A 25,453-nucleotide genomic window follows, 5' to 3' on the forward strand; every position below is an offset into this window, starting at 1 on the left:
GTTTGCCGCAATCTACCCCACTGGTACCCTTACTTTTGGATCTGGGATGTCACCATATTGAGGACCTAGTTAGATTTAGGCCTATAGCCCTTTGGCGAAGGCTATGGCCCACCCCTGAGCTTTCACTATATGCTAGAGCCCTTTTGGACTTCAGGGGGGTTGGGACCCCATGTAAGATCAGATGGCATCAGTACATTAAAGATACCCTGATGGAAATGGGGATGGGTAACTTGTGGGAAAACCCTGAATAGACTCTCTTTCCCACAGAAAAAGAGCTTAAGGCTGTCTATATGGATTTTGCGAAGTTGAAGCGTATCTCTTCCATAACAGGGCTTACCCTGACTAGGGACTTTCTATCGATAAAGCACAAGCCTGGGTTTGAACCCTTCTGGGACCACATTTTAAAACCAATGGACAGGAAGTTCTACCACCAGTATAGGGCAGGCTCCTTGCCGACCAGAGCTTTCACCAGTAGATGGCACAAGCCCACCACAGACCTATGCCGCTCGTGCTTGGTACAGCCAGAATCTATCCCCCACTTGTTATTTGTTTGCCCGGCCTACAGCCTACCGCAGAGGAAATGGCTCAAATCCATCTGTATTAACCTTGGCACCAGAGTTGCCATCAGAGCCTTGAGGATTTTACAGACAAGCACCCAGGAATCCACTGTTATTGCCATCGCCAAAATCCTATGTTGGGTATGGATGCTTTGGGCTAACAAACTTAGGGTACACTGACCTGTCTTGTCCAAAAATATGGTTGTGGGGTAGCATGAACTTTCCATACTTCCTTCCTTCTGTATAATGGGGTAGATGCTGTATGCCTTGTCTTACTTTAAATTTTAAATACTCCTTGTATAATAATTATCCTATAATATAAGAGTCGCTGAATTGTGGTTTAATATTTATTTTAACCGTATGTTGTGTCTGTTATACTAATGCCTTGACTTAATTATTTTGAACAATGTATCTTTTAACCACTTCATTTTAGTTGATCGTAATGTCTTTTATGGTTTTATAATCAAAATAAAGACTCTATGAAATGAAATATTATTCAGATCAATCCATATACTTAGCACCCTTTAAAAAAAAATAATGAATGTTTCCAATCTTCACCAACTAGAACTGGAGTTTTTACCTCCACAATTATTATTATTATTACTTCTTTTTTTCACCTCCACTTGTCTTCTGCCATCATGGAGCCCACCGTACACAACCTGCCGCTGCTCTATCTGCTCAACCACGTTCAAAACCCACTCCATCGTGGAGAAAATGGGCAGCAAGTCATATAATTACTTCTTGCCATAGACTCCTCTATGCAAAAAATGCCTTGCCATGGATCAGGCAAGAGAGTTGAGGTCCCTAAGTAACTTACATATATACAGGGAGCCCAAACAATAATCAAGAATTATTCCAATATGATGCCCTCCTAGGACAAACAACAGGTATTGCACAGGCACAATGTACACAAATGGACATGTGTTTGCAAATTATATACAGTGATAGTAATGATTGCATTGTTTTGTGTTCCAAAATAGCACCTCCTAAATAATATCACACCAATTAATGTCTGTCACACATCTTTTGCCCGTTCTCACTTGTCTGCCATGTTACTATTGATCTTCACTAGTCATGCAGGTTGCCATTTCTTAAGCACTGGGAAAGTGACATTGCAGTGACTACAACTACCATGAGGCCTTGTGACTGGAACTCTAACCAAGATGCTAGACTTCTTTTGCCACTTCACACTTGTCTGCCAGGTTACTACTGCTCTTCACTAGCCATGCAGGTTACCATTTCTTAAATGTTTGGAAAGTGACATTGAAGTGACTACAACTACAAAGAGGTCTTGTCTCTGGAACTCTAGCCAAGATGCTAGACTCCTTTTGCCCCTCTCACTTGTCTCCCATTATACTGCTGATCTGCACCAGTCATGCAGGTACCCATTTCACTAGTGTTGGGAAAATGACATTGAAGTGACTACAACTACCATGAGGCCTTGTATCTGGAACTCTAACCAAACTGCTAGACTCTTTTTGCCCCTTCTCTCTTGTCTTCCATGTTACTATTGTTCTTCACTAGTCATTCAGGTTACCATTTCTCAGGTGCTGGGAAAGTGACAATGAAAAGCTACCACTACTACCACATGGCCCTGTCACCGAAACTCCAACCAAGATGCTATAGTGAATGTGACACACTCACATTGCCCACATCCCAGGTCCTGTTTTGATGTCAAAGAAACATCTGTTTGGATGTGTCATTAAAGTGTAACACAACTTCTGTGCTACAACTCTGTATTGGACTCTCACACATCATCCACATGAAAAGGCAATGTCAGTCAATGGGATTACATAGAATCAGTGTGAGAAGCATTCTAAGAGCACAATGGAAACACTTTCTGCAGGATAGATATGCTTCTATCAGGTGGAGCACTGAAAGGCTGTGGCCCTGGGGCACAGTACATTTTGCACATGTCTGACAAGCTCCATGTGCACTTGACCTGGGAACGGAAGTATTTCAAGGACTAAAAATAGCATAACCAAGTGCCAGGCAATGGGTAAGTGCAACTTATGAAAGCAAACAGAACACTAACAGCATGTGGCACACATCTAGCTGAACTAGCTGCAAGGGACATACTGCAAAATGGACACATTTTCAAGCAGAACTTCACAAAGGTATGACAAGTTGGCACCCTCCATATGTGGATAAACAAATATCTAACTTCAACACATTAAATACATATCCAACCTACATCATAGGGAGATCTGCAACCTAATTGATGTTGATAGTGAGATGATTACTCACTTCACTCAGTCAGGTGTCTGCTCAAAAGTAGAGAATTGGGCGTGGATATGACTCTGCTATCCTCCAGGCCAGAAAGTCAATAGGCACAGTTCAGTAGCATGCATTTACTACGAAACTTAAACTAACAATGATTAATCTTGTATCTGGCACATGGGCTACCACCAATATGGTTGATGAAATGCCTGTCAGTAACACTCACAGTTAGCAATATGACGTATTACTCTGGCCAGGATTCACCCTCTTGTTGCTGCTGTTGGGTTCTCAAACTGCCCAGCAAGGCCCGGGTAGGCCACCCCCTGTATGCAGCCCATCGGGGGTTGTAGTCTGGTGTGTGCCCCTTCCTCCTTGGGAGGACTTCACCCGGTGGACCTCCATGATCTTCCGGGTCCAGTGCCGCAGGTTCTTTCACGTCTTCCTGCAGTGGGCACTATGCCGGCTGATGACCTCCAGGGTCTGCACCTTCTGTCCGATGGCTCTCCAAATGGCCCTCTTCTGATGGTCGTTGACCTGTATGGATGCAATAGATGTAGAAACAGATTGTAACTAGAAGTTTGAGGGGGATTGTCAGCTTGATACACATAAGAATGACATCTAGCTCAAACCTTCATCAAGACGCTATGACATGTGTCCATGTCGCATCCTACGCACAGCTGAAGCATGGATAGACATTTTGTGGTCATTTGAAGACTAAACTCAATCCAGGTCATGACCTACACTGGCTGAGCCAGCCCACTAACATCATGTAGGTCAAACCCATCCTACACGGAATGTGATGTGATGTACCATGACACCCTACACACACTTTTGACCTTCTGAAGGGTAAACTACCGGTGCATGACTGTCCAGACACCTTTCCTGCCAGGCCCATTACATTGATGCATATGACCCATAGAGGTGAGTACCATAGTATACACAACATCCTAAGGCTAAGGTCACAAAGTAAGGGCCAGTATGTGTGATGCTGAGAGCTACCTATCTAGGGCTGTGTGGAAATATGGACTACTTATTTGAGTATCCTAGAACGTCAAAATAAGTTTGTATTGTTTATACTGCCATCGCAGGTCACCCCTTTTGATAAGAAGCACTGTAACAGGGATGACAATACCATTGTATGTGTTGTGTGATAGGGAATATTGTAGCCAAGCAGGCGATTCACATTTCAAAACCTATTCAAAAGTAAACAACTATCTACACTGTTCATGTTCAGATGAGCAATAGGCCTGTACAGTGGAAACATCTCTATTAGAAAAGTATCAGCAGACCTGTGTGAGTAAGGGGACAGGCATTAGTGACAGACACATATTGACACTGTGGGTCAATGGAAAGAAGTAGCAGGTCAGGGGGCCACCTCAGTCACCATGCCTCATATTATCCATGTAACAGCTATCAGGGCTACTAGTAGGACAGATAACTCTTTCTGGGAACACCTATGGATCAGCAGGACTAGAGGGACATTACGCTGTACATCAGTTCTCCTGCCACAGTAGGTCTGACCCAGGCTGGGCCATGGCCCAGACTGCCCACAGGCCCTGTACTCTGCAGGCTGATGCTACTCAACCCACATGAGCCTCACACTTCCACCGATTCAGTACAGAAAAGTGAAACCTCTGACCATTTAATAAGTGAACATATGGTTGTTTGGCACTCTCCAGGGGTCTGTGAGGTAGAGCTACCTCCCAGACAACTGTTTTACAAGGTCTGATGTGGTCTGAGTTGTCAGTGGGATGGTACACTTGGCTAACATTATCCTCAAATGCTTATAAGAGTATACAGACAATGCACATACACTATGATTTGATTTGAAAATCGATTTGAGCTACTATGAACTTGAGAGATGTGCAGGCAACACAAGTAGAAATCACACTTTTCACCATTCAAATGGTGACCTTCTCTCCACAAAGATCAGGGCCCCATAATCCATTGCATGTGTGCCCTATGTAGGGGGCCTACAATGTATGCCAGCAACACAATGCTTACACTTTGACACTCAGAGGCACATTGGAGCCTAGGGGGAAAGAAAGGAAGCAGTGAAATGGAGTTAAATATATATTTGAACATTGAAAAATGTAACCTGTTCCTCTGGTGAGCCAGAGAGCTGAGACTACAGGGGAAGGACCTCATCTACCAAAGCATCCAGCTCCTCTAGAGTGAAAGGGCAGGCCTTATCCCCTATAGTCATTCCCTGATTGCTTCTAGAGATAGCAAAATGCAGCTAAAATGGAGAAGGTGCTGATAGCAGCAGTGTCAGAAGGCCATCAAGATATTTTTCCAATCCCTGCATAAATGTACGCCACGTACATAGTAATCAGCGTTGGCGCGCACAACCATTGAGCCATGACAGTCACTATCCCCAATGATAGCAAATGGATGTGTTCGCCATGCATGCGACTGCCCACCGTGCGGTTGACTACCGGGTGCGATATATGTTCTACATGTCCTATTAGCAAGATCAGGCATCCGCCATGTTAGCGGTTGGGAAAACTGTACATAGGCAAAATGTGGGCAGCGCACTGTACATTGCAAATTTGTCACATCCCACATGTAATTTGATCTATTGATGCTTCCATTCTATCAATGTGCAAGTTGTCTGCTTGCTGGATATGTACATCTCAAACATCTGTGCCTGGTTCCCAGGATCTGCACATAATTCCTTTGTACTGCAGAACACCACCATACCCTAGCTGATGTCACAACTACTACCGATAGGGCCTGGCTTGCAGATAAGTGTGATTTATCATAACTTTGTGTAGGAAATGTCAGGTAGTATGATCTGAAAGTGTGTAACTAAATGTTGCTCTTCTGACTATCTTTCATCTAGGAGACTCAGCATATCCCAACTGACCATGGTTGTTGGGACCGCTGAGGAATCCTACAACGTCAGGTGAAGTAATCTTCAATGAAGCCCATGGAAGAACAAGGTGGCCCAGGAGCAGGCTTTTGGGCTCTTGAAAGCCAGATTCAGATGTCTGGACAGGACTGAGGGAGCCCTCCTCTAATCACCCGGGAAGGTGTGTAAGATCACCGTGGCCTGCTGCATACTCTACAACATTGACCTACGATGCAACATACCTCACACAGAGGATGCAGCCCATAAAGACCCACCGGGTGGTGACCCCAGACCCTGACTTCAGGCAGGTCGCTCCCCTCACGCCGCACAGCTCCACCAGTGCATCCGTGTACCCACGCTGCCTGTCACCGCCGCTGCTGCAGGTTCAAGGCCCCTCTGCCTCGGTAGTAAGGTTACTGCTGTATTTTGTTCACTGCTTTGTTTTGTTCTTGCCTGTGTATTTCTCTGTATCCTTGGTTTTTCCCCTTTTCATCACCCATTTTCCCGCCACTGCGCCCCACCCCCCCTTATCACCCATTTGCCACCTCACTCCCACCTCCCAGCTGCTCTTACCTCCCACCTGCCCTTATATGGCGACCACTGCGCTGTGAGGAGAGCGTCCCCTGAGCCTGTCTTCAGGCAGGTCGCGCCCCTCATGCCGCACAGCTCCATCAGTGCTTCCGTGTACCCCCGCTGCCTGGCACCGCCGCTGCCGCAGGTTGAGGCCCCTCTGCCTCGGTAGTAAGGTTACTGCTGTATTTTGATCACTGCTTTGTTTTGTTCTTGCTTGTGCATTTCTCTGTATCCTTTGTTTCCCCCTTTTTACTGTGCCCCCTGTTTTGCCTTCTGTATCCCTTCATTAACCTTTTTCCCGCTGCTGCGCCCCCTGTGGCCCCGCCCCCGTGATCACCCATTCGTCACCCCGCTCCCGCCTCCCAGCTGCTCCTCCCTCCCACCTCGCCTAAGGCAAGCCTGTCTGCGCCTGTCCGCACCTGGACCGTGCCCAGCGCCAGACCCCCTGGCCCTCGCAAATTCCACAACGCCCGTCACCACTACGCCGCCAGCACCCTCCACGCACTCAACACCAGACAACAGCACACCTGCTTCCTGGCTGCCCCAAAACGCATCCAAGGACCCTTCTCCTGCCGGAACTGCAGCTTCACCAGCATCCGATCTGCCAATTCACCCACGAGAAAGGACGCAATTACCTCAGATGCATTTTACTCAACACCCGCTCCGCCTGCAAACACGCCATCGAACTCTGGGACCTATTCGACTCCACCGCCCCAGATGTCGCCTTCCTGACAGAGACCTTTATGAACCCCTCCTCGGCACCCGACATCACCATAGCCATCCCTGACGGCTACAAGATCACCCGCAGGGACTGCACCAAAGGAACAGGAAGAGGAATCGCCATCGTCCACAGGAATACCCTCAGAATCTCAACCAGCACCGACGACACACTCAGCACCGCCAAACACCTGCACTTCCGGATCCACACCGATCTCAACACCACCCTCAGAGGAACCGTTGTCTAAAGACCCTCCGGTCCCCAGCCACAGTTCAGCGACTCCATCGCCGGCTTCATCAGTACACACGCCCTCGCCTCCACAGACTACATCCTCCTCGGGGGCCTGAACTTCCACCTCGAGGGCAACAATGACACCAACTCCACCACCCTGATCGACAACCTCACCAACCTCAGACTCAGACAGGTCGTCACAACACCCACCAACTCTAACAGCCACACACTTGACCCCATCTTCTCCGCAAGCTCCCACGTCTCCTTCAGCCACACCACCAGACTCCACTGGACCGACCATCGCTGCATCCACTTCACCTTCCAGAAACCCACCACACGCCACCGCACTCAACAGCTCCTCCACCACTGCTAGAGCAAAGTCACCGAAGACCAGCTCAACACCACCCTCACCCGAAGCCCACCCGTCAACCCCACCGACCCCGACACCGCCGCCCGCAACCTGAGACAGTGGATCGACAACTGCGCCAACGCTCTCGCCCCAATCAAGAGACCCTCCAACAGACACACCAACAAGAAAGCCATCTGGTTCACCGAGGACCACCAGGCCTCCAAGCAAACCTGGCGTAACCTCGAGAAGAAATGGTACCGAGATCAGACGCCGGATAGCTACGCAGCCCACAAGATCGCGATCCGCAGACACCATCACCTCATCAGATCCACCAAAAGGGCCTCCTTCAAAGACCGCCTAGACAACAACGCACACAACAGCAAGGAGCTCTTCACCATCGTGAAGGAACTCTCCAAACCCAGCTCCAACACCAACAACAGCCCACCTTCGCAAGACCTGTGCGACTCCCTTGTCACCTTCTTCCATCGCAAGATCGCAGACATCCACAACAGCTTCAACACCATGACCACCCCAACAGCCACCGAGACCACCAACCCCATGGCCACCATCCACACCAATCCCCTGCTCACATGGACCAACATAAACGACGACAACACCACCAAAATCATGAACACCATCCACTCCGGCTCTCCGTCAGACCCATGCCCACACCACATCTTCAACAAAGCCAGCGCCACTATCACACCCCATCTCCGCAAGGCCATCAAGATCTCCTTTGAGACTGTAACCTTCCCAGAGGGCTGGAAGCATGCAGAGATCAACGCCTTACTCAAAAAACCCAAGGCTGATCCAAATTACCTCAAGAACTTCCGACCCATCTCCCGGCTCCCGTACCCGGCGAAGGTCATCGAGAAGACCGTCAACAGACAACTGACCCACAACCTCGAGGAAAACAGCATCCTGGACTCTTCCCAGTCCAGGTTCCGCAGCAACCACAGCACTGAAACAGCCCTCATTGCCACCACCGATGACATTAGGGCCCTGCTGGACAACGGCGAAACAGCGGCCCTCATCCTCCTAGATCTGTCAGCCACCTTCGACACGGTCTGCCATCGCACCCTACGCATACGCCTCTACGACGCTGGGATCCGAGACAAAGCTCTGGATTGGACTGCCTCCTTCCTCTCAGGCAGAACCCAGAGTGTCCGCCTCCCGCTTATGCTCCGAAGCCACAGAGATCATCTGCGGCGTACCCCAGGGTTCATCCCTCTGCCTGACATTATTCAACATCTACATGGCACCGCCCGCCCACGTCGCCCGACTGCACGACCTCAACATCATCTCCTACGCAGACAACACCCAGCTGATCCTCTCCCTCACCAAGGACCCCCTCACCGCCAAAACCAACCTCCTCAAAGGAATGAAAGCCGTCGCTGATTGGATGAAGAACAGCTGTCTGAAGCTGAACTCAGACAAGACCAAAGTCCTCATCCTCGGCTCCACCCCCTCGGCCTGGGACGACTCCTGGTGGTCGACCACTCTGGGAGCAGCACCAACACCCACCGACCACTCAGGCAACCTGGGGTTCATCCTCGACTCAACACTCTCCATGACCAAGCAAGTCAACGCCGTCTCATCCTCCTGCTTCAACACCCTCCGCATGCTCCGCAAGATGTACAGGTGGATCCCCACTGAAACAAGAAGAACGAACACCTAGGCCCTCGTCAGCAGCAGGTTGAACTACGGAAATGCCCTCTATGCAGGAGCCTAGGCCAAACTCCTGACACAACTACAACGCATACAGAACGCCTTTGCATGCTTGATCCTCAACATCCTGCGCCACAACCACATCACACCCCACTTAAGAGACCTGCACTGGCTTCCTGACAACAAGAGGATCACCTTCAAGATCCTCACCCACGCACACAAGGCACTCCACAACACCGGACCGGCATACCTCAACAGACGTCTCACCTCCTACACCCCCAACCGCCAGCTCCGCTCTGCCGTCCTCGTCCTCGCCCTCACCACCGTCCCCTGCATCTGAAGAACGTCCTCCGGCAGCAGATCTTTCTCCCACCTCGCAGCCAAGACCTGGAACACCCTCCCCACCCTCCTACAGCAGACCAAGGACCTACTAACCTTCAGGAGACTGCTCAAGACCTGGCTATTCGAGCAGTAGCAGCACCCCCTCCCCCCAGCGCCTTGAGACCCTCAAGGGTGAGAAGTGCACTCTACAAATGTTCTGATTGATTGATTGAAATGCCAAATGAAGATGATGATAGTGGTGAAGAGGAAGGCTCTGACTTGCATCAAGATCTCATCCAAAATTACTTCTCTTGAGTGTAAGTATGGTGTAAGATGTGATAACTTTGACTATTCTTGCAACTCTTTCAGTGATGTTATGAGGAGGATGTTAATGGTACTTACTAGGAATATAGGGGTCTGGAAATATCTGGGGAAAGGTGTTTGTATTGAAAGTCCAGCTTTGTTCAGCTCTAAATGTTGTCTTAGACTGTGTTCTCTAGAAGTTGACAATGTGATATGTGTCATAAGTGTGTTTTCTTAGCTAATCTCTCTGTAATGGTCTGTTTTAGGTACCTTCACCATGTCGTCTTAATTTGGACATTTCAGAGTTGTGACATTAGCAGGTATATGATGCTGTTCCGATGTACGTAGTGGATATGGATTGGTACTAGAAATGTCTGTCACACAGTTTGGGTGTATAAAACGGGTACCAAGACAGCATGCACAGTGATAGAATGGAAGTTGCCTGGCTTCAATTGGACTTGTTCCTTGTGGTGTGATTGTCCTAATGCAATATGTGATCCAACACAATGTTGTGTTGTGCCCAAATCATGCTATCCTGCCTTCACATTGACTAATTCCTCATTGGCTATGAACTGGATGTATCCATTGATGTGTCCCAGCATTTTAGGCCAGAGTGTTCGCACATCACTGACATTTGTTTGTGACATTTCACCAGATGCAAGCCACACTGTATTGAAATGATCCTGTGGTAAGAAAGTGTTTTACTGATATGTGTCTGTTTTTTTCTTTATTTGATGTCGGATTTCTTTTGTGAGGTAGGCAATATAGCTCCAGCCTCTGATGTAGACCGACTTTGTTGTTGCCTATTGTGTAGATATTGTAAGGATGTAACCCCTCCTTCCATGTTGTGAAAGTCTACAAGTGATTATGTTGTGGAAAAGTAAATTTTGCTATGTTCTGTGTCCCTACGTGTCATCCATCATATGTTATCTGTGCATGATTAATATGCATATGTATTCCCTATGTTCGATTAAAGACGCAATTACAGTTGTGTCCACCTCCAGTATGCCAGTTTCCAGTTCTCGTGAATACTACGAATATCAGGCCTATGTAAAGCTACGTTGCCACGTTTCTCAGTGTGCACGTTATTCCATTGTAAAGTCTCCGTTTCTAGGCCTCAAAAGGGCCCGGACACCAGATTCAGCTCCTGTCTCCTGAAGCCTCGCTGAGGAGCGATACAGCCCCCACCTGTATCCTCGACCCTTCACTTACTTCCTGCCTTACAGTGCCCGGTTCAGCCTGGCTCTGCCTCTGAGTCTGCCAAGAGTATGTTATGATTCCAGTTATCAGTACAGCCCTCCTTCTCTGCATTCCTAAAGCTACTGAATCGCATCAATAGTTTCCGTCATTGTCTAGCCTTCACGTCTCCACGTTAGGGAAATACTGCATTTAATGATCATTTAATATTCTTCATCACGCACTACATGTAGAATAATGCATGCTCCAGTCTTAGAGTCTGTTCGCCTTTACCCCGATAACATTTGGATTCTATCAACATGTTCTCTAAACATCAGATACTAGATACTGCTTAGGTACATGTCGCCCTGACTCTCCAGACTTCAGTCTCTGCTCCTAGCACAGAGCTCATAGCCCCCAGCTTCTCCTAGTAACACGTCATTGCCAGTTTGCGCGCACCATCAGGTTAGAGGTCCCGGCTCCTTAGGTAGCCCCCTCCATGGTTTCCACCCCATTCATGACATATTCTGTTACGTTTGCATCACATGTCTATGTATACGCCCTGTTACACCTCTTTTCACCCTTATCTTTCGCGACTGCTACGCGTCACGCCTATTGCTCTTCCCACTGCTACGCCTATTGCGATGTAATGCTATGTGTTTGCGTTATGTATATATGCTCATGTACTGTTATTAAAAAGTCATCCTGGTCCTTGTCCCCGATTCTGCCCCCGGCAGCGCTGCCATCCTATTCCTGTGCAGGTTGTCTTGTTCCTGTCCTTATGCTGTATTAAACCTGCAAAACTCCTACTACCTCGAATCTTGACTCTTATTTATTGAGCTATCTGTTATTCATTTATTTATTCAAAAATAGAGGTATTATTTATTTATTTACCACAATGTGATCACTGACATAGAATAAATGAGTCATGTATTATTTGCTATGTGTCTAACATCATGTCAACCTATATTTTGAATAAAGGAATAAACATGTTCTCAGCACATGCACTTGTATGTATGTGTTGTTGTAACATGGTAGTGATCTTGAGTTGAACATTGTTTACATACAAGATGTGCATGATTCCAGAAGTCCCTAGTCTTGACATTGCAAAGTTAGCATGATAGTACATTCACATTGTCATCATCATTCATCATTAGTTTATTTTGGATCACAAGGACAAATTAAACCACAGCAAAACAGACAGTACTGTTTCATCATAAATAATCACACAGTTGAAACAAATATAAAAATATAGTAATAAAGGAATACAATACAGGTCTAGGGGTCACTGCCATCATCTTGGTGCATATTACAATCAGCCTTGACCGTTAACAACACAGCCCAATCATGACGGATAGTCACATTACTATAAGAGCAGAAAGTTCAAGTGCTTAATACAAATAAAATTATAACTTTTGGTCAAGATTCACAGGATATTCTGATGATCGGAGCTTTTATATTGTTGCCCTCCCCTGCCTGCATCTGTAAGCTCCTCTCTTAAACATTCACTTTTGAGGCATATAAGCCATGATGCCAATATATTTTTTGGAAACTGCGACTACAACTGCTTTTCTATTGTCTGTGCGCAGGACTCTAACTTCAGTGGAGTACTGCCTAAAGTCCAAGAGTTTACATGTTGGCTTAAGCCATTACCTCAATGGGTGGGAATATGCACTGTAAAAAAAAGGAAAAGTAGTGAAGTGTTTCTTTGTCCTGCTTACATGAGGGACATCTGCCTTCATGTACTTTGTCAACCCCCCAATTTGCGGTAAAGCTTTTAACAGGTAGTACACCATATCTCACTTCAAAAAAAGATGGTTTGCATGGGCCACCAGAATAACATCAAAGGCTAGCTCATATACAGGGGAAGGTTTGCAGTCCAGAAAAATGTCAGTCAGGCTACCAGACCTGACTCTCCTCAGCTCTCGCTCTCATAGATAGCCCCTGCATCCCTCCTTTATCAATTAGTATGGAATTTGCTTGCACAAAACGGGGTTCTCCCACAGTTATGGTAAACCTATCTCCTGTAGCACTGACCTTATAAAAGCAAGCCATGGTATCTTCTCCCACCCCTTTTGAGTACAGAGTGACTTAATCAGCTGCCTATATGGTTCCAGCTCCTCCTTGGACCACAGCTTGCACCAGTAAAGCAGGGGTCTAGACAGCAGGGTAAGACTAATCCAGAAAATGCCCAAATCAAGCAGCTGGGGAGAATAGGCCACTTTACAACTTGTGCGTTTTCAACACATGCGTTCTCCCCACAGAGTGCTCCCCATCGTCCCCAGCGGTAAACATTGTTTACAACGATGATTATATATTGCATGCCATTACTAGGTGGTCATTACAATGACTGAGTTGTTACGTCTCATACCATTACAACGCAAATCATTACAACGACTTGCTGTAGGAATATGTACTTTTAGTACACGTTTTTTTACACTGCAATACCATCAGAACGCAGTCGTTACATCGACCTCATTGTTACCAAGCAGTGCCTTTACAACGTAAGTCGTTACAATGACTTGCGCTAGATGGCATGCTGGACTTGGGAATAGTATGATTTACTATTCCAAATCCAGTGTATGCAACACTCGAGAAGGTGTTGGAATAGTAAATCAAACTATTCCTTAGTCTAGAGTGCCATCTAGTGCAAGTCGTTATAACGACTTGCGTTGTAAAGGCACTGTGTGGTAACAACGCAGTCGATGTAATGACCGCGTTGTGATAGTATTGCGGTGTAAAAAACGTGCAGTAAAGGTTGTTTCCCCCTTGCTGTAGGGGGGTGCTGGATTTTGGAATAGTATAATTTATTATTCCAATTCCGGTCTGTGCAACAGTAAGGGAAGGTGTTGGATTTAAAATCCAACACCTGCTGCCCCCTACAGCAAGTCATAGTAATGACTTGCGTTGTAATGGTATGTGATGTAACAATGCGGTTGTTGTAATGAGCGCATTGTAATGGCATGCAATGTATAAACATCATTGTAAACAATGTTTACTGCTGGGGACGATGGGAAGCACTCTGTGGTAGATTTAAAATGTTCCTAATAAATTTGTTTTGAGCTTTGACAAGTGGATCAGTTCTCGCATACCCCCATTGCTCTGACCCATACATAGCTGCACCTTTAACATTTATAATGTATTTATACTGGGGTTAAATGGGTTAATCTGGGTCCTTTTCCATACCTTGACCACAGCACCAGCCTCCTGCTGGAATTTCGAAGTACTCTGTAAGTAATCTGTGACGCCCAGCTAAGATTATCTGTTAAACAGACCCCCTGATAGATAAAATCCTTAGCTTGCTCCAACTGAGCTTCTTTAAATATAATTTTCGCCCACACCTTTCTCTAAGGATTAAATGCCATGGGGCTTATTTACAAGCCCCTTGCGCCGCTGGTGCGCCACTTTCAACACGGGAAAAAGTGACGTACCAGCGGCGCAAGGGGTTTGTAAATAAGCCCCCATGAATTTTGTCTTGATAACATTCAACTCTAACCCCTGTCACTGCAGAAGCATAAAAACCTGCTCACTATGGCTTGCAAGCCCGATGGAGTTTTGGATATTAGGAGGGTGTCCTCTGCAAATAACAGGGTTGCAATCTTATAGGAACCCAGTTTTGGAGCATCATTCCCGGGGAAGTCCATTGCTTTCACTAAATCATTAATGTAAAGAGTGAACAAAGCTGGGGCCAGGACACAACCCTGCCTCACACCTGACCCAATCATAAAAGAATCGGTTAGTTCACCTTTACATCCAATTTGGCCTGTGCATTATTTGCAGCATGTAGTTTAATTAAAATACTAGTAGAGTCTCTGGCAAATCCATTTGCTTTAGCACCTTCTATAATTTCATCCTAAGAACAGAGTTGAATGCTAGCTTAAGGCCCACAAAGACCATTTGCAAATGACCCTGATCCAACTATACCGTTTTCCAGTAAATGCAACAGAATCACAAACTTTGGTCTGTTGTGCATACATTTTTCCTGAAACCCACCTGGTATTCTGAAAGTATGCCATTTGCTGCACTCACTCTGTCAATTCCCCAAGTACAAGACAGGAAAAAACATTGTGAGCGACATCTATAAGACTAATTGGTCTATGATTATTGAGATAGATCATCTTTCAAGCCCTTTTTAGAAAATAGGGACTATTTCAGCTTCCTGCAATGATCTAGGTATGGGGCCATCTCTCAGGATAGACTTAAAAAGTACATAAAAATAAGGTCCCCAGACAGAGGGCTCTAGTAAGTATATATTGCATGGCACCTAGTCAGGGCCTGGGGCTTGGACTGATTGCCTTCCTGATATCATTAAGGGTGAAGTCTAGCTGATCAACAGTATTATTTTGAAGTACAAGGTCAGCTGAAGTAAAGTTTAAAGCATAGGAATCCCTCATGACATACATTTACGTTAAATGTTGGACCCACACCTGTTGCAGAAAATAAAAATCAGTTGGAATCACTTCATGTCGACAACCGTAAGCCAAAGTGCCCCAGATAAGCTTATTATCAACCTCCTAACTGCCCCTACCAGAATCTCCAAGACCTCTAGATTCCAAGATCCATGTGCTATGTACAATGTACATTCACATTGTTATAGGTGAGAATTACAACAGGAGTCAATGCTTTGGTTAATTGAGCTGTTAATGAAGTGAACACAGATAAGATCAAGAAATTAACTTGAAATTACACAGCGCAAACAAAAAGTGAAGTCTTCACTCATGGTGGATGAACCCATTATAGTAGAGTCCATATTGTCAGGAGTCCAAAATCCTCCCATCCGATATGGAAAAGTGGCCAGGAATAGTTCACAAAAAGAACGTGTAGCACACACGCGGGGACATAAGGGACAAGGTTTATTCCTGGTGGTGGTGGGTGTCTTGCGATCCTGGGCTCCTGGATTTTTGTGTGAATGTCCCCTCGGTTTGTCAGAGGGGGTATCAGTAGCTGCTGATATAAGGGTGTGTTCAGTTGTGTCCGCCTCAGACAGGACCTCCCTTTCTGTGGCTGTGCCAGATGTTGAAAGTTTGGATGGACTTAGACCTCAGGAAGGGGTAGGTGCTGGTGGGAAAGTCCTCCGGAGGGTGGTGTTAATGTCCTGCAGCACCCCAACAAGGGAGGCCTCCTCAGTGAGGATGTTGGCCACCTCAGTGTGGATGCTGGCCACCTCGGTGTGGATGCCAGCCACCTTGGTGTGAATGGCAGCAACCTCCTGGTATGTGTCTCTCTGCAGCTTCTTTCCTGGATTTCGGTCAATACCTGGCCCCTGACACTTTGGGAGTCCTGGTAGACTCTAAGGATATGTGTGATGCCAGCTTGGATGTTCGTCGCCTCAGTGGGCTCACTCTGCGGCTCACAGTTACCATCCCACTCAGGCGTGGCCTGTGCAGGTAAGATCGGTGAGGCGGGTGGCAGAGTATTCGACATACGTCATGAGAAACTTAACTTAAAAAAAGAAAACTATGGTTTTCTTTTTTTATTAAAGTTTTCCTTGTTGTTGTATGTCGAATACCCACCACCCTGCTCCACCGCCCCACTGCTCTTACCTGCACAGGCCGCCCCTGCTCCCACTAAGCCTACTCCCAAGGCCCTGTGCCCTTGGCACAGACTGCACCATCCCACTGGTTCTGGGTTCCTCTGCACTGTGGTGGTGATAGCTGCCTCAGAATCCAGGACTGAGGTTCACAGGCTGGGGTTGACTGTGCTAGGCACCTAGGTTGGGAGGCAGTGGTCCGCTGTATTGTTGCAACTGGGGTGGGAGGTGTTGTTGTGGGCACAGTAATCCCCACTGTTGGCATCTGCCCAGGCTGACTAGATGGGCCAGGACCGTCATCCATGTCCACCTCTTCAGAAGCATTGTTATCACTGAGTACTTCGTCCTAAGGTGGAGAGAAGATCTTTTCGGTTTCCAGCCTCTGTGCAGTTGCAGTGGTGGATCAACCTGTTGAGAAATAGAGAACATTGTTTATGGTGGAAGTGAGGTATCTACATCCAAGTTGTTTGTGTCAAAGTAAATAGGGACCTATAATGGAACAAAAAGATAGAGATAAATATTGTCATCTATTTGCAAGGAGTAGAAGTTGGTTACTGGACATTTATAGGCATGTAATAGATCTAGTAGATTTCATAAGCTCATTAGATGTGCAGATAGGTGGCATTTTGGCTTTAGGGATAGACAAGACATCTCCAAAACTCTACTACAAACACAGTTTAGTCATAGCATGTGTATTTGTCCATTCCAAGACCTAGTTGTGTTAAATATAGGCAAACACCCAGCTTGATTTTATATGTCAAGGAGTCACCTGGCGCTGCTCATCAGCTGTGCTTCCTTTATGGCTGACATATATTAGGGGTACACCGTTATGATGGTGTCACTCATGCAATCATTAATTTTAGTTGATGGGTCCAGGACTCCATCAAAGTATTCAGATGTGTATCTGAGTGGGGCATTGTACATTGCAAAGTCCATGATAAGTGTAGATCAGTAGTAACATGGCAGACAAGTGAGAAGGGGAAAAAGGGGTCTAGCATCTTGGTTATAGTTGAAGTGAGAGTGTCTAATGGTAGTTTAGTCCGTCGTTATTTTGCACACAATGCCACCTCAGTTTGGACCCAGCTATTTGCTCCAATAGGAACAGTGTTGAGCGTAGCAGATATACCCAGATGTGAGTCCCATGCTCACTGTGCCACTGAAACCAACCTACGCTGAGGAGGCACAACTAGGGTTGCTTGTGCCTTGGGTTGCTTGTGTGCTGGTTCATAGAGGAACTACATTGGCAGTTCGGGATGGACTGTTCCCTCTTGAGCAGGATCAAGACTGATTTGGAAAATGGCCAGAGTAATTAGCATTGGTTGTCATTAATTCAAGCATCCCACCCATCTCTTTCTGTTAACTTACCTGCCTCAAGTGTTCCCTGACTCATTCAGAGGTCAAGGATGACAATTTTCATGTTGGAAAAGCCCCATCTGCTCCTCCATTGGGAAAACCCTTAGAGAAAACTAACATTTTTAGAGCTCTTTCTCTCCTGGTCTCATCTCTGCTGTGTGCCTTGTGCCTGCTTTTAGTTGTGGTCTTCCTTTCTCTGTGTTTGTTCTCAGGCTTCCTGTCTCAGTGTTTGGGTTGCCTTTTTCTCCATTTGCTTTTGGGCTGTCTTGGATGGTCTAGCTTGATGTCTGCACTAGGACTGACAAGTTCAGTAGCTGGCTTTGGGGGTAATCAATCAATATGTGTTCTCGGGCTTCTGACCTTTGTGGGAATTACTGTCTTAGGTCAATTACATCCTGTCTTGGTGACTGTTCTGGGGATGTACAACTCATCTTTGGTATTCGATTTCCTAACCCTGTTCTTGGACTTCATAGATTAGAGTCAGTCCCTTAGCTGCCTGTATCAGTGCCTGTCGCTGTACTGTTGTCTATTTTGGTGTCTGATTTGAGCGACCTTTCTTCATATATGTTCTTGAACATTTTCTTGATGTCAGTTCTTGGCCTGTGTTTATTGACACCTATCTTTTTAAGCTCTCTGTCTCAAAAACCATTCTTGCATTTATTATCTTATTCTGCTCTTTCCCTGTCTATATCTGTGGCTGTTCATTGAATGTCTTTCTAGGTATATGCTTTTCAGCTGCCCAGACCAGTATTTGTTTGGAATGTCTTATGCAGTACTTGTTTTCAAGCGTGTGATCTCTGTGTCTATTCCACGGCCAACAAATTGGGATTGTATTTTATGTTTGTGCTTTCCCAGCTCAGTAAATACTTATTTGCTGTGTGTCTCAGTATTTGTGTTGGAGGATCAATATCAATGACTGCTGTTGGTGTTTGCCTTTGGCATATCCAGCTCAGATACGTTATTTTGTATTCATTAGCCTCAAAATGTGCTCTAGGGGTGCAGATTTCAGTCTGTTCTTGCTTTGTCTTTCCCACAGTCGTATGGGCTGTCGTGCAGCCTGTTTGGGGCGGTGTACCCAGACATCTATCTTTCCACGGGCTGTCCAATATCTCAATCTGTTTGCTCACTTTCAGTATCTGCCCTTGTGCTGCCTTTCTATGTTTTTTCGGGGCTTGTCTATTAAAATCGAGGCTCATACCCACTGTTTTAAACTCCATATTATTATTTTTGCTGAAGTTTGCCGTCCTTCTGCTGTTGTGTACGTGTTAAGTGTGTCTGATTGACTTCTAAGTTAACTTTTAAGCTAAGATAGTGACTGGTGGTTGCTGTGGGCAGCTTTATTCGTTTCCCCTGAATCCTCTGTAATGTTTGTTGGCGTTGTTTTCATTCGCGTCTCTTTGCTTTGGTGCACTTAAGAGGCACCTCTCGTCTTGCCTGTCTTGGGGGCCAATCTATTTTGGATTTATAATGAGAGTCATGGCATGAAGAAGCTGCTTCATATTGGCAGAGATTAGATACAGCAGCTTTACATCAGCCACCCGTAGGTAGGGTAGGTTTCATTATACACTTTTTTCCTCGAGCTTCCCGCTCTGGCAGAGAGAAATCCTATAATCTCACTCTGCTTCAAGGCAGGATTAGTGGGACTTTCTTAACAAAATGCCACCGAAATCTGAAATAATTTGTAATTAACTCACACTTTCATTCCTCACTTCATTTGAATAGTCTCTCGTGTCCCCGAGGGGGGCTCTATTTCTGAAGAGGTGGAGGAGAGAAGGCCAGGCCGGCTCCCCCGTGCCCAGAAGGGCTCAGAAGCACCAGCACACGAAGTCGACAAACTTGTGGGTAATACATTTCTAACATACCTGGCTTGTTAGTGCCTGGGCTTGTCAAAACCCAGATGTTATTACATTATACGCTAAACCGTTGATTAATACACATATGCAAACACACACTCATTTGGGTGCACGTGACCACAGACACCCACACACACACACACACACACACATGCGCACGCTTGCGGACAGAGCAGCTAAGGGCGCTCACCTACCTCAATACAAATATGCATTTGCATTCGCTAAAAATCACATAATTAGCTTTCCTGCATGGGCCATTTCTCTACTCCATTTCTTCTCCAGCTAATCTCTGGGGCTTATTTACAAGGCCCATGCGCCACTTTTGCGTCATTTTTAACATGGGAAAAGTGATGCTAAAGTAGCGCGAGGGGCGTGTAAATAAGCCACTCTGTTTTTTGTACTGAGCAACGGAGAGAGGAACTAGTTTCCCTTGCTTGCATAAGCACATACGGTAACTTTGCCACACCACTGGATTTGTGGCATCTGTACAGGGTTAACGGGTGAAAATTGAAGAGGGGATGTTGGGTTGCTCTGTGTATCCCTTTCACTCTTGCTCTTTTACTTCGCCCGCTCCCCTGTGGGTTCTCCTCTATTCTCTTCCGTTCTTCCTTAATTTCTCTCCATATCTAGATTGATAGTTTGTGCCATTGCCCCTTCTCATCATTCAATCTCTCTCTTCTACACGAATCAATACTAACTTTGTGTTACCTTCAGCATAGGTACATTTACTTTAGCAAAAGTAAATCATTCAGCTCAATGGTAATCTTTGAAGCACAACTAAATGTTTGTTGCATTTAATTTAAAGTGTAAAGCATTGTTCTTTGTCTCCCGTGTTAGTAAGAGATTCTGACCACTGCAATATTGGAGATCCAGAACCCTACCTATTGTTTCTTATGAAAAGCACACAAACATCTGTTTTAGGTAGAAATATGCTATATAAAAATTTGAATTCAATACAATAAAAAAATAAAGCTCCACTCAATTCACTCCCCCCGTGTCCCTTTCCAGTAGAGGAGTTAACTATGGATAGAAATTGTAACCCCCATTTTATTGCTTTCAACCACCCTGCTTTCCGGCCGCTTGGCTTAACTAATATAACTTCAGGTCCTTAAAAAGCAGATATATCATTTTTAGATGTTATCATTCCCTGTTCAGTACCACAGACCATCGGAATTAAAATGTGTTTTATGTGAATACAACGCATTGATTAGTGTGTATGTATTAATATTTACATACATGGTACCTGCCTGGGAAGCAATGGGCTGCTGTACGTAGTAGGGAGGGATAGATTCAGGATCGTGCACAAAGTAGAGGTACAACGGGCTGGAGTTTTCTTGGTTGAGGCTGCAGACTTGAGGAAAAGTGTTATTATTATAGAAGTATGAACCTTTTGTGTACAGCATAAAGACTTACAGTGTGCTGTGGATCAAACAATTGTTTATCATTAATTGGCATTCTAGTCAAGCTGTTATGCTTGCATTTTATTAGTTGGGCTTTCTTTCCTCATCTTCTAATCACCCCAGTGGAGCATTGCTTTTTACCATCACTTTGACTGGCTGATGTGAGAAATCGAGCTATCAGTTGATGGGGTAAGTACCAACCTCAGGTAATATTTACAATCCTTGCCAGGTGTAGCATCCTCCCCAGCCTGGGTACCTGCTAGTGACTATGCCACACATGTAGCTTAGTATAACATTCCTTTATTTGTCTGTTGCCAATATTTTGCTTTTTGGTGGTATCGAAGGGTGATGTTGGTTTCAGGAAGGTGGCGGCATTGCAACGATTTAGGAGATTGGCTGTCACTGAGAGTTAAGTTCTCCCCAATATTGTCTGCTGTCCAGCTTCATTCATACCATCTCTAAGGCCCTGTGATGTGCTGGCCTCTGGGTCACCTTTGTCAGTCTGTGGACCTTTGACCTCCCTCTTGGTCTCCATTGGAGCCCTTCATTTTTCTGGAGCTCTTTGGAGTTGCTTTGAGGCTCCACCCAGCTGCTTTGGTGGAGTGCACCTTGGTGTATGGACGGCTCCATTAGCAAAACCCCAGGCACTTCCTCTGCTCTTACTCCACCCAACACTGTGGTATGATGACTCTCATATTACTCAGTTCTGGTAAGAAGAAGACGGTTTCCTGTATTTGAAGTGCTTTATTCTTTAACCCCTTCGGTGCTCCTGACGAGCTCAGCTCGTCATGAGGTATACCTCTAGGGTGCTCATGACGAGCTGAGCTCGTCATGACCACACCCATTAACATTATGGTCCAGCACAGGAGGGGGAGGACCAACAGCAGCCAAGGTGTTAAGCATCTCGTTGTACTGTCTGACACCTGGTTGATCTCTGCCTCGCAGAACTTCCGATCGCAGAGTTATCTTGTAATTTGCTGCCGCTATTTGCTGCTCTTTCAAAACCTGGTTATATCCGCCTCTAATTTTGTCACACCCTAATATATATCGCTTTAAGTTGTGTGGCAGTGCAGTACCTCTTTGTATGGCCGTACCAGCCGGTCCTTGGCCTAGGGTGTGTAGACTTCTCAGTGAAGCTTTTGTTATCATCAACTGCTTTACACAGGCTGGAGTTGCACTTTGACTCCACTTACGACAAATGCCGGAATGCACTTCAACTGAGGCACGCATGGCCCACCCAAGCAGTCCGCTGGGCCACGGCAAATTCTCTGGGAGAGCGGTGGTAATCTTTGGGTTACTATCCCCTATCTATGCTACATGTGGAGCTTAGTTTAACACGTATGTATTTGTCTGCGTACAACCGCAAACTCAACATTCCAAACCTGCGTTCAATTCACTATGCTCTAACGCTTGCGTCACAGTTCTATGGAGTCCATCAGGAACCAAAAGGGTATCATCATAGCTAACTGTCATGACACTACACCAGGGTGAACTACTATAGTCACTAAATAAATCTGTGCTGAGCCCGCTTGTCGCTGTGACACAGAGCAGACAGGCTCAACTTACAGGCAATGTGTAAAGTATTTATGCAGTACTAAAACACTAATAATGTTGAAATGCAATACAACAGAAATCTCAAAACAAACTTAGAAAAATAGAATACAAAAAAAATTGTACCAAAAATAAAAAAATCCAACATTGAGAACTGAAGGTATGAGTTTTAAACGTTTTTAGTGGAACTAGCATGAAGAAGCACAAAGTGCCAGTAATAGTCAATGGTCGCAGTAGCCTGGGACCTGGGCACAATTGGACGCTAACCGTGATAGAGAGTGGGTCAAATTCACCAAATGAAACCAACAAGGCTCCTCCTGTTTACATTTTTTTTCCTTCTGACTTTAGTCCCACTCCACCACAAGAGCACACTTCTAAAGCCCACCAGGTCCTCAGGGGAGGCACTTAGAGACTCACAGGGTGGCAGGCAGGCAGAGTCCAGTCCAGGTTCAGTTGCCACTGATCAGCTGGGCATTACAGGAAAGTCCTCTTGTAGCTTGTTTTATCCCCGTAGATTGAACAGGAGGTCAGATTTACGACCCTTGGAGTCCACTTCTTTACCTTGGGTACATGGGGAAGAGCATTTCTAGTCCTTTAGGATTCTTCTCAGGTCTCAGACAGCAGGTTCAGCCCTCTTCTGATCTTTCACAAGTCAAGAAGTGTTCTGTAGTGGGTGCCTAGAGATGCTACATTTATACCAGGATCAAGCTTTAATGTCAGAATGACACCTGGGTATGTCCTAACCAATAGGGTAAGATTCCCGGGCCTAACCATACCCACATTGGCATTTTCAAGATGTCTTAAGTATACGGCCACACAAAACTAGTGTTCTAAGGGCTGAGTATGTGTGGGGGGGAGGGAGTATACTATGATATTCCTTATGCCCTCCCACATCTAACAGAGAAATCCAGTTTGAGGTAGTCCCTGTACCCCCAAAAAACTCAGAGACAGAAGAATAGTGGAACAAAGCTGAAATATCAGCAACCAGGCAGTGGGCTCACACACATTGTTGTTGGCATTCTGTTTTCCTCCTTTGAAGTGCACTCCAAATGTCAAATTGATAACCCAAGCAGGCCTGATGCCCAAGTCTTGACTCTCCAGCAGGATCTGACACTGTAATGTGAACAAGAGGCCTATTGTAATAGACGCCAGTCTGGCTGTGAGGATACAAGAAGGGTATGGGTCTATGTATTAGCTTCATCTGCTTGTGATAGTGTAGGCCTCCTTGAAGTTAATCAAGTCCTTGGCCCGAGTACACAAGCTATTCTGTCACAGGCACAACTACATCTCCTCACACTCAAGGCCTATTGTCCCTGTCCTGGGAACACATACACACCTAATTTATGCTAACTGAAATGTAATTACTGGCTATGAGTAGCATAGCATACAACGTTGTACAATCTTTGTCAAAGGTAAGTTATGGCTACATTTGTTCATGTCAATTTAATGTTTATTCATCATAAACTAGACACCCAGGATTACCATTTTGTCTAATTTTCGCAAATAAATTCAGACAGAAAAGTATGCATTTTCCTGTCTGTATTTATTTTTAAATATGGACAAATACAGAAAATAGGATTTCTTTTGAACAATTCGTATTATTGATAATCATGCATGCTAGGTCAATAACTGAGCAGATTAACAAGTAGGGGAGATTAAAAAAAGAAAAAATATTGCTTCCTGAAGCTTAAATAACTGCTGCAGTACAGCTGTGTAAGCTGTTCTACAATGCAAGTGATCTCAGATGACTGTATAGTATGTAGCTTAAACCCATCAGCCATTTAAACATGAGTAACATTTGCCTGTAAAATAAATGTGTGAATATGCCAATTGCAGCTTCATTTTTTAAACTAAGGGCCTCATTATGATGTCAGTCGGAATGCCTCTGACCGACAGTCGGATTCCCCTAGACCGCGTCGGAACCCATTCGCCTGACTTGGTCGGAAGCAATTTTGACCAACCAATTACAATGCTTGCAGTCGGAAAGGGAACCATTCAGTCATTCTGAATGTGTTCCGACTGGCATTTGGAGTATCCGAGTCGATCGGTGCCGATTCCGACAGCTCAACGGACAGAGTTTCTGAACCCCCAATTACGATATCGGATTCCAACAGCCTTTCCATTTCAGTCTGTCTGACACAAAAAAGCTGTAAGAAACTGAATATGGGGGCCCCTAACAGGTCCCTCATCATCCTGAGTCCTCTGGTTTGGGATCGATGGGATATCCAAGGGACCCCCCTGTGAAACCATGCCCAGTGTGGCAGGCACCATGGGGTGCCCGGACAGGGTGCACATTTTTATGCAGACACCCATTTTCTCCATAGGAGCCTGTGTTGTCAGTTGGAACACAGGCTCCCATTCAAGACAATGGGAGACTTTCCGAACGGTGTTCCTAAGCATCATCACCGAACCCGACAAGGAGTCGGGCTGTCTAGTTTCCAACCGACATCGTAATGAGGCCCTAAGTGCAAAATAAATATGAATAAATAGAGATAAAATAAACAAAAATAAATATGAATTAAAACAGATGTAAATGTTAAAAAAATAAATACCATAAAACCGGAAGCCCTAATCATAAAGACCTCAGAATTTCCCTTAAAAACAGCAATTAAAATGAAGCTACAGTTAAAGTTTTAAACCTACAAAAACAATTAAATTAACCAGTTATGGTAAGTTGCAAAAACCATACCACAAGAGAATGACTACACTACTGAATAACAATTTTGGAGAAAGTTGCTGATTATTTCCTGTTCAAATCGTTTAATGTATTCCTTAACAATAACCTACCTCATTTAC

Source organism: Lissotriton helveticus, chromosome 11 (genome assembly GCF_964261635.1).
Source record: "Lissotriton helveticus chromosome 11, aLisHel1.1, whole genome shotgun sequence".
Taxonomy (NCBI): domain Eukaryota; kingdom Metazoa; phylum Chordata; class Amphibia; order Caudata; family Salamandridae; genus Lissotriton; species Lissotriton helveticus.